This window comes from Cynocephalus volans, chromosome 10, assembly GCF_027409185.1.
Source record: "Cynocephalus volans isolate mCynVol1 chromosome 10, mCynVol1.pri, whole genome shotgun sequence".
NCBI classification, from domain to species: domain Eukaryota; kingdom Metazoa; phylum Chordata; class Mammalia; order Dermoptera; family Cynocephalidae; genus Cynocephalus; species Cynocephalus volans.
In genome coordinates, this window is record NC_084469.1 from 106,710,711 (window position 1) to 106,721,410 (window position 10,700).

At 39.0% G+C, this 10,700-nt stretch overlaps 1 pseudogene; it reads left to right on the forward strand.

The window, feature by feature from the left end:
• Positions 1–6,257: 6,257 nt before the first annotated feature.
• LOC134387625 (olfactory receptor 7A10-like) lies at positions 6,258–7,138 on the forward strand (annotated as a pseudogene).
• The last annotated feature ends 3,562 nt before the right edge of the window (positions 7,139–10,700 follow it).

Consider the following 10,700-nt stretch of genomic DNA (forward strand, 5'->3'; position numbering starts at 1 on the left):
CTCATGTAAACTGGAGAGGGCTTCATGCCCGATTCCCTCAAGTCCCAATTTCACAATTAAAAAGAATAGTACATACTTGTAAGTCCTGTCTCTCTTACCTTCAGGTGCCCCCACCCATAGTCGCCGGGGGTCAACCCCTGAGGGTTAAAACCCAATGTATTATGGCAGACTGATGTCACCCACTTTTCCCCTTTTGGGAAATTAAAGTATATTTTCATGTCTGTAGACACCTTCTCCCACACTTGCTGGGCCACTGCCCACTCAGGAGAAAAGGCTAAACATGCACAAAGTCACCTTCTGCAATGTTTGGCACGTTGGGGCTTCCTCATTCAATAAAAACTGACAACGGTCCATGCTTTATAAGTAAAACCTTTCAAACTTTTCTGCTCTCTTGGGGAATACAACACTCCACTGGCATCCCCTATAACCCACAAGGTCAAGCCATCATAGAGTGCCATAACCTAACTTTAAAAACTCAGCTTTTAAAACAAAAGGAGGGAATTACTAGTCCCCACCTACAGCTAGGAATGGCATTGTTTACCATAAATATATTAAATTTTTCAAAGCACAGCCCATTAACCGATTTTCAGCGACATTGGGCAGCACAGTCTGCTCATCCCAATGTCTAAGTAAGATGGAAAGACCCCCTTTTGGGGCAATGGAGAGGCCCAGACCCACTTTTAACTGTGGGACGTGGGTTTGGATGCGTCTTCCCTATTAATGCACCCAACCCTATATGGATACCAGCAAAAAACATTAAGTTTACACCCAATACCCAGGGCAACAATGACCCTGAGGAGTGTCTTGTTAATCTGTTTTAGGGTCCCAAATGAAGACTCTACAAATTTAATGGGAAGTAAGGTATCATATGACGACCCCGCAGATATAAATTCTAAATTCAAATATGCAAAAACAAACTTAAAGTCTAAAGACTTTTATGTTTGCCCTGGACATAATTCTAAAACATGGTCTCGGTGTGGTACCACTTCTTCCTATTACTGTGCAAGCTGGGGATGCGAAACTACTGGTGATGCTTACTGGAACCCCTCTTCTAGTTGGGATTATATTACATTAAAAAAGAAGCAAACAAATGCCCTTAACTGTGACAAAGGAAGCAACAACAAATGCATGCCCCTGGTATTACAATTTACTCCACAAGGGAAAGCTAAGGCCACCAGTTTTCCTTCTGGGCTCACCTGGGGCCTAAGGATCTACAAAAATGGATACGATGATGGGATCCTTTTTAGGGTTCAATTACAACAGAACTCTCTCCAAACACACACTGTGGGACCCAATCAGGCGGTGGGGTCTTCTATTAATTCAAAAAAAACCCAAACCCCTGCAACCAATAACACTGGTTCCACCAGTCAACCCCCAGGATTTAATCAAGTCCATGAGGTAAAACACCCTCAGGATAACCTATGGAGACTTGTCAATAGCACCTTTATGCTTCTAAACCAAACTAATTCAAATTTCACAAAAGATTGCTAGTTATGTCTGAATTCCTTACCCCCTTTTTATGAAGCCACAGCCTTAACAAATGCTTCTTTTAAACGCGTTAACACCACACAATGTATCCGCAGCCAATAGCACTTCACCTGGCCTTACCATGGAACGTGTCATTGGTAACGGAACCTGCATAAGCCTAAACAATACTGCTTTTTGCAAAACCATGGTGAACGCCTCTGGGGATTGGACCTAACCCATAAATGGGAAATGGATATGTACTAAATCTGGACTCACCCCTGCATCTACAATGCCTCCTCATATTCATCTGGAGAAACCTGCTTAGCAGTAACAATCATCCCCACTGTGCTATGGCACCCGGGGGAGGAGTTATACCAACATTGGGGACAAAACTGCAGGGTAAGAAGGGGCATAAGTTCAGCTGTGGCCCTAACCTCCCTCCTTGGATTGGCTGGGATAGGAACAGGGGCCACCAGAATAGCTCTAGCCCAACATTACACCCAATATCTCAGGGATGAAATAGACACAGACTTGGGCTGCCTCGAAGTTGCAATAAGCCACTTACAAACATCATTAACCTCTTTGCCTGAAGTTGTTTTGCAGAACAGGAGAGGGCTGGATTTGCTGTTTCTTCAACAAGGAGGATTGCGTGCTGCGTTAAATGAAGAATGCTGTTTTTATGCTGATCACTCTGGAGTAGTTAGAGAGTCTTTGGCTAAGCTTAGAGAGGGCTTAGAAAAGCACAAAAGAGAAAAAGAAGCCAATTCCAGCTGGTTTAAAAGCTGGTTTACATCCTCCCCTTGGTTCACCACTTACTCTCCTCATTGGCCGGTCCTTTAACCATCTTGCTGTTATTGCTCACATTAGGACCATGTGTGCTGGGAAAAATAGTTGCCATGGCAAAAAACAACATAGGGTCTCTCACCATGCTCGCTCAAGTGGTGGAGCAAGTTGCCCACGAAAATCACCCCCCAGACCCATGGGTCAATATGGCCCTGCAAAAAATCAACGCTAGGATGTGAGGCTCCATCAAATCCCCGCTTGGTTGGATAGTCAATGATGGGTAAGATCCCCCAAAAGCATGGCGACAACCTAAGACAGGCACAACCACATGGGAATTGATGAGGTCGAGTGACTAGCCCTCACCGACTGCCCACACAAAATAAAATAAAAGGGGGGAATTGTTGGGCCGTAACCGCTCTGCCTGTCATAGTGATCGCTATGGTAAAAATGAGCTCCACCAAATGGCGGCTGTGTAAGCTCCCCAGCCACATGGTCCACACAAGATGGCACCTAGAGGAAGTAAAGAGGGAGTGTCAGTGCTAGTTTCAGAAAACTTTTTATTGGTAGTTATGCTTTTCCGTGCTCGTAATCAGGGCGTGATCAGTAGGTTAGATGTAGAAAAGTAAGGTACATGCATGCATGACCAGGCCGCTGATGGGCTCTGTGTGTGGAAATTCCCGCTTGCTTGGTTATATATATACGAGTGTTTGAGAAACAATAAATGGAACTGCTGGACGGAACCCCCGCTGTGTCTGAGTGTCTCTCTGTGGGCTGAGTTGGCGGGTGGTGCACCTACTCACCTTCTGGGATCCCTTCTTGGCTTATGCCGCGAAGGGCAATTTGTCCAGTCCCATCTGGGTCAGGGGTTCTGCCGGGGGTTGCTTGGTGGCCAATGCCTGGGGAGTCCGGAACCTGGGTGGGGCTAGCCAAGGGAACAACCTGACAAACTTTCCAAGATTTTTCCCAAGTTGATGGGGGTTAAAAAGATTTCTTGCTGTTTTCTAAAAAGAATTACTGATTTTGAGCAAATATTCAAATATTCATGTATTGGCTCTCATATATTGACATGTTGATTTACCTATGTTTATTATATGCCCATATTTATATAGTTATCAGCATTTCAAATGATTTTAACCAATCTTTTCTAATTGACTTTTAGGGATAATTTTTTGGGGCCATAAAATGTTAAATCTCAATTAGTTAAATATGTCAATCTTCTTATTTTTGCATTTTTTGCCTTAGTTGACATCATTTTGTCCAATCACAGATTTTATAAGTAGTTTTCCTAATATTCATATAAAATATATTGTTAACTTTTACACTGAGGTCTTTAATCTCTCTGTTTTGTTGTTGCTTGTTGAGGTAGAAAAACAACTATATTTTTCCAGATATATAACCACTTATGCCAGCTTTTATTTTAAAATGTAACCTTTTTAACTAAAGCAAAATACAAACTTGCCTTACATAAAATGTCCATATATAATGAGACATAATTTCTGATTTGTTTAACATGTAATAACTGAGCATCTCCTACAGGCCAGAATATTCTTTGAATATTATATAATATATTGTTTATCTAGGTTTTTGGCAATTTAAATATTAATTTACCTGTTGATATTAAATTATTGTTATTTTAGATCTTATTTTGTTCAGTATTTGATTATACATCAAGTTTGTTTATGACAGTTGTTTTTAAATCACCATCTTTAACTTTGTTTTATTCTCCTGCTGTTTTTTATTTAATTTCATAACTTGTCAGTTTCTTCAAATTTCTTCCTTTTTAATGCATCCATATTCACATACCTTTATGAAAGTACAAAGGTGAATGAATATACAAGGTAACATCCCTGCTAACTTGGATCTTGCATTGTAGTGGAGAAAATACCATGATGAAATAAATAGAAATAAATGTGTGTATCACATAATGTCCTCAGGGATAAATAACATGAAGAATGCTTTTCATTGTAAAATAATACAATTGTCATGATGTGTGCAGGATTTTATGTGCTGTGGGAGGGCTTTGCATGTTGGATGAGAAACAGAACCTGGACTAGGTTGTGCTCATTGGATTTGTGAAAAAAGTCATCAAAATCCAAAGCCCACAAATAACAAATATTGATTGCCATACAAGATACACAAGTAAAGTGTGAAAGAGACCTGCCTCATTTGCTGTCAGATCACACAACAATCAATTGGCCAAATAAACATGGAATAGGCACAGGAGAAACAAGTCTTTTAGTGATTCATATAAAGATGCCAAAATTTGGCTGTTGTTTTCATATTTCCTTTTGTAAACTGTTGTTTTATTCCTTTTGCTCCATTTTTTTAATCGGGGTGTTCAAACTGATTGTGTCTTCATAACAAAACGATATCATTAAAATTATCTTATGGTTACCTGCCAACTGCCAAAAACCAAACCAAAATAAAATTAAATTAAATAAAAATTTCTTTTGGATAACATTATTTCTATTTTTAGTTTCAAATAGTAAACAATAATTTTAGTAATCATTAAAACTAACACATTTATAAACTCTTCCTAAATTAAAAACCTTGAAGGGACTAGATAACAATGCCAGAATTCTTTATTTTTGATCTTTTATTATATTTGCTGTGCAGCAAAGAGATGTAATGAGAGTTCAACTATCACCAGAATCGAGGAAGCTTTCTCTTCCTCACAGGCTCCCAGAGACCACCTGAGCTTATTAGACACTTTTCCCATCTCAGGTACATTTCACTCTTCGCACTCTGTTTACTGAACAGACCACATAGGGCAGATAATGGCCGTACAAAAATGAGACCCAAGAGTACATGTATATAGGGGACATATGAACTGGAATTTCCAGGTACCAATTCTACACTTTTTAGAGGAAAGACAATCTGATATTGACAACTCAGCTTATATTCATTCCTTTCCTATATTTAGCTGGGAGTGTGAAGAGCGTATTAACATAGCTCCAGGAGGCCCAGTATGCTGCATGTGTATACATGCTACATGTTTGTGTATGTGTTTAAGGGTGAGAGCAAGATTCAGAGAAAGGGGACTTGGGCACAGTATATTCCAATAGGGAACCCATAATGTGGATGCCAGAATGTAAGGCAACAGTAACAAATACATAGCAGGTGCATTTCAGTTCACAGGGCACCTTTGCAGTCAAATGACTAAAGTTGGACAGAAGAACTTACCACATCTGCGCAGAGGGACTCCTTGCATCTTGAATTTTCAGCAGGAATGAGGCCACCTCATTCTCACCATCCTCTGACACCATCTCTCATCACTCTCCTCTTGCTCATTCAACTGCCACGCTGGATTGCTTGTTGCCCTTGAACATTTGGAGCAATTACCTTCCTCAGGGTCTTTGTACTCTCTGTGGCTCCTGATAGTCACCCACTTCCACAGTTGACCACGTGGTTCCTACCCTGTCTTCCCTGAGATCTTGGTTCAAATGTCACCTAGTTTGCAGGTCTTCACCAACCACCACTAAAAAGAAAATAATACACCCATCTACACTCTCCTTTTTACCTGTTATATTATCCTCTCAATCACCTGTCACCATTGGATGTGTTTCATGATTTTTTGTTTGCTTATTTTCTTTCTCCATCATTAGATTGTAAGAATGTTTGCTTTTCAGGTTTGTTCACTAACTGTTTAGACAGAGCCTAGAAGTGGTGAACATTCAGTTCATATTCCTACAATGCACGAAAGAATTTCTCATTATAATTGTAGAATTCATGATGTCTCCAGAAAGGCTGACAGTGGGAAGGATTTCCACATTAGAGATGGCAGGATGATCCCCTAAAGGGGACCACATTGATACATGAAATGTAAAAATAATTTCTTGACTGTAAAATATAAATGACAGCATTTCTGAATGAATAGTAATAGACTAGCAATGTATGCCTGTGTCTTGTTCTCTCTCTCTCTCTCTCTCTCTCTCTCTCTCTGTGCTAGTCATATCAACCACATGAAATAATCAGGGAATAATACACATATTTCAGAATTTCTTCTTATGGGATTTTCAGAGGAACCCAGATTGCAAACTTTCATCCTTGGGCTGTTCCTGTCCACGTACTTGGTCACTGTGCTCATTAACCTGTTTATCATCCTGGCTATCATCTCAGACTCGCACCTTCTCATGACCATGTACATCTTCCTCTGCAACCTGTCCTTTTCTGACATCTGTTTCACCTCCACCACTGTTCCAAAGATGCTGGTGAACATACAAGGACTAAGTTCATCAACCATGCAGATTGCATCACCCAGATGTACATTTTTTTCCTCTTTGCAGACTTAGAAAACTTTCTCCTGGCTGCGATGGCATATGACCAGTTTGTGGCCATCTGTAACCCCCTGCACTAAATGGTCATTATGAACCCCAGACTCTGGGATGCTGATTCTGGTGTCCTGGATCATGAGTGTCCTGCAATCCTTATTAAGTAGCTTAATAGTGTTGCAGCTGTCATTTTGTACCAATTTGGAAATCCCCCACTTTTTCTGTGAACTTAATCAAGTGGTCCACCGTGTGTGTTCTAACACCTTTATTATTGGCATAGTGATGTATTTATAGTTGGGCTATTGAGTGATGGTCCCCTGGCTGGAATCTTTTACTCTTATTCTAAGATAGTTTAATCCATACATAAAATCTCATCAGCTCGGGAGAAAAATTAAGTGTTTTCCATCTGTGAATCTCACCTCTCAGTTGTCTCCTTATTTTAAGGTACAAACCTTGGAGTGTACCTTAGTTCTGCTGCTACACACAACTCACATGCAAATTAAATAGCTTCAGTGAAATACACTGTGGTCACCCCCATGCTGAACCCCTTCATCTACAGTCTGAGGAATAAAGACATAAAGAGAGCTCTGAAAAGATGCTTTGGTAGGAAACTGTAAAAGGTCAATTTTTCAGGATGTGCCCATGATTGCAGGGCTCGAAGCCTCACAGGTAGTAATTGGGATTATATAATCCAACATGGAAGTAAAACTTGCTCCTTCTATTTATTTCTGGAAATTTCCATTTTTTTTTCTTTTTGGGTAAAAGATATGTTCACTTATTTTCCTTTTTAGATATGTTACAGAGGATATTACACATGTAAATTCTATTATTTGTCTTTTTTTAATTTTAATTTTATTTTTTCATTATACAATGTGGTTGATTATTGTGGCCCATTACCGAAACCTCCCTTCCTCCTCCCTCTTCCACCTCCCTCCCAACAACCTCCTTTCTGTTCGCTTGTCATATCAACTTCAGGGAATTGTAATTGTTGTGTCTTCTTCCCTTCCCCCCACTCCAGGTTATCTGTGTATTTATTTATTTATTTTTAGCTCCCACCAATAAGTGAGAACATGTGATATTTTTCTTTCTGTGCCTGACTCGTTTCACTTAATATAATTCTCTCAAGGTCCATCCATGTCTTTGAAAATGGCAGTCTTGCATTCTTTTTTATAGCAGAGTAGTATTCCATTGTGTAGATATACCACATTTTCCATATCCACTCATCTGATGATGGATATTTGGGCTGTTTCTAACTCTTAGCTATTGTAAAGAGTGCTACAATGAACATTGGAGGAAATGTATACCTTTACCTTGATGATTTCCCTTCCTGTGGGTATATTCCCAGCAGTGGGATAGCTGGGTTATATGGTAGATCTATCTGCAATTGTTTGAGGAACCTCCATACCATTTTCCATAGAGGCTGCACCATTTTGCAGGAAAAAAACAAGGATGCCCACTCTCACCACTCCTATTCAACATAGTGTTGGAAGTACTAGCCAGAGCAATCAGAGAAGAGAAGGAAATAAAGGGCTTACAGATTGGAAAAGACGAAGTCAAACTATTCCTCTTTGCAGATGACATGATCCTATATATCGAACAGCCTAAAGCCTCCACAAAAAAACTCTTGGAGTTGATAAATGATTTCAGCAAAGTAGCAGGATAAAAAATCAACACACAAAAATCAGTACCATTTTTATTCTCCAATAGTGAACATGCAGAAAGGGAAATCAAGAAGGCTTGCCCATTTACAATCACCACCAAAAAAATAAAATACTTAGGAATTCATTTAACCAAGGATGTGAAAAATCTCTAGAATGAGAATTACAAACCACTGCTGAGAGAAATTAGAGAGGATACAAGAAGATGGAAAGATATCCCATGCTCTTGGATTGGAAGAATCAACGTTGTGAAAATGTCCATACTACCCAAAGTGATATAGAAATTCAATGCAATCCCTATAAAAATTCCAATGACATTTTTATCAGAAATGGAAAAAAGTACCCAGAGATTTATATGGAATAACAAAAGACCATGCATAGCCAAAGCAATTCTGAGAAAAAAAATAATAAAGCTGGAGGCATAACACTATGTGACTTTAAACTATACTACAAAGATATAATAACCAAGACATCATGGTACTGGCATAAAAACAGACACACTGACCAATGGAATAGAATAGAGAATCCAGAAATCAACCCACACACTTACTTCCATCTGATCTTTGACAAAGGCACCAAACCTATACACTGGGGAAGGGACTGCCTCTTCAGCAAATGGAGCTGGGATAACTGGATATCCATATGCAGGAGAATGAAACTAGACCCATACCTCTCACCATATACTAAAATCAACTCAAAATGGATTAAAAAATTAAATATACACCCTGAAACAATAAAACTTCTTAAAGCAAACATAGGAGAAACACTTCAGGAAGTAGGATTGGGCCCAGACTTTATGAATACGATCCCCAAAGCACAGGCAACCAAAGGAAAAATAAACAAATGGGATTATATCAAACTAAAAAGCTTCTGCACAGCAAAGGAATTTCCATTTTTTTAAAAAAAATTCAACTGCTGTCTAGAATTTAAGCAACTCCCTTTATTAAGCTTTCTGCCACCTCTGATATTTGACAGTTTTGTTTTCCATTTGTCATTTCTCTACTTTCCCAAAGTTATTCCCATCTTTGGTTTAGAAACAATTGGAGATTCCTACATGTCTCATGTAGAGATGAGTTGAACTCATTCTATAGAATAAACTACACCTGGCAACTAAGGCTATTCATATTACTTTATAGTAGAGGCCAATGTGAGACCACAGGTCTTCACTTCTGTATCATTTCTCTATATCTACCTTAACTGGTTTTTCTAATAATAAACACCTTTACATAGAAGTGTGCTTTACAGCTTGTTATGAGATTTTATTCTTCTCATCATGATCCTGATTCCTATTCAGTGTCTGCAGTGCCTACTATGTTTCTGGCATAGTGTAGTAAGGCAAAAATCACTTATCAAACACATGTTCAAAATGTAGTGTACACTGAAAGACAGATTTGCATATATTGATTGACTAAATATGGCCTTAGAGGAAGATAAAACCTTAAATAGCATGGGGTAAAATTTTCAATCATTCATTGAATTACTATGGAAGATTGTTTTTGGGTGATGTACATCTACTCATTGAAATGTGGAAGCTTGATGTCCATGTCTAAGTTTATTAATTGGGATGAAGGATTTGGTGTCTTGTTTTGTATCATTTTATTGGATCATATTTCCATTTATGGTTAAATTTTTTTAGTGCTGCCTATAAATAGGGCTCCTTCCATTGCCCTAAACAAAATATCTGCCCCTTTAAATTTTTTTGTCCTAAATACTAAAGTACAAGAGAGTGCATAACATATGCATTATTCTATTTCAATGTCCTTGTCTCTTTTATGCTCTAAATTCCCTCCAGTTCTCATGATTAAAGGACAATTCACACAAGACCTTGAATTCCTGCCCAGTTATGCCTCTGGGAATAGAGACTCGTGATTCAAGTTTACAAGCTATTCCTGCAAAAATAAACGTATCCTTCCAACCTCTCCTGCTTATCTAGAAGGGAATCTCAATGGTAGTCTTTGTTTAATATGGTTATTTGAAATAAACATGAACATCCCGGTAATCATGAGTGCTGCCTTCAAATATCAGAAACAATGTCAAAAATATGAAGCTGCAGATAATGCTGAACGTCTTCAGTTCTGTTTGCATTAACTGTTGTATCAGTAAACTATAGCTTCCTATCAAGTCATCAAAGAGTAAATGGCTTAAGATAATGCTTTTCTTATCACGTGAGAGTCTACATGGCAGTGTCTTCTGGTTTCTTCTCCTTTCCTCATGAGTCTGTGGTCAGCTGGAGATGCTCTGATAATCTTGGCTGGTTTTTTTTTCACATCTGGAGGCTTTCTGACTGTAGGCTGGTCCAAGGTGGTCATGGCTAGGACACCTGGGATCTTCTCCTCATGTCCTCTCCTCATATAGAAGAATTACCTAGACCTGTTTCCACTGCAGAGGCAGGGTTACAGGAGAGAGCAGCAGAAACACACCAAGGACCCTTAAGGGACACTATCACATCAACATTTTCTTTTGCCAATGCAAATAAAAACATTAAGTCCAGCACTTCAAGTAGTTACCCCCCCCCCTTTTT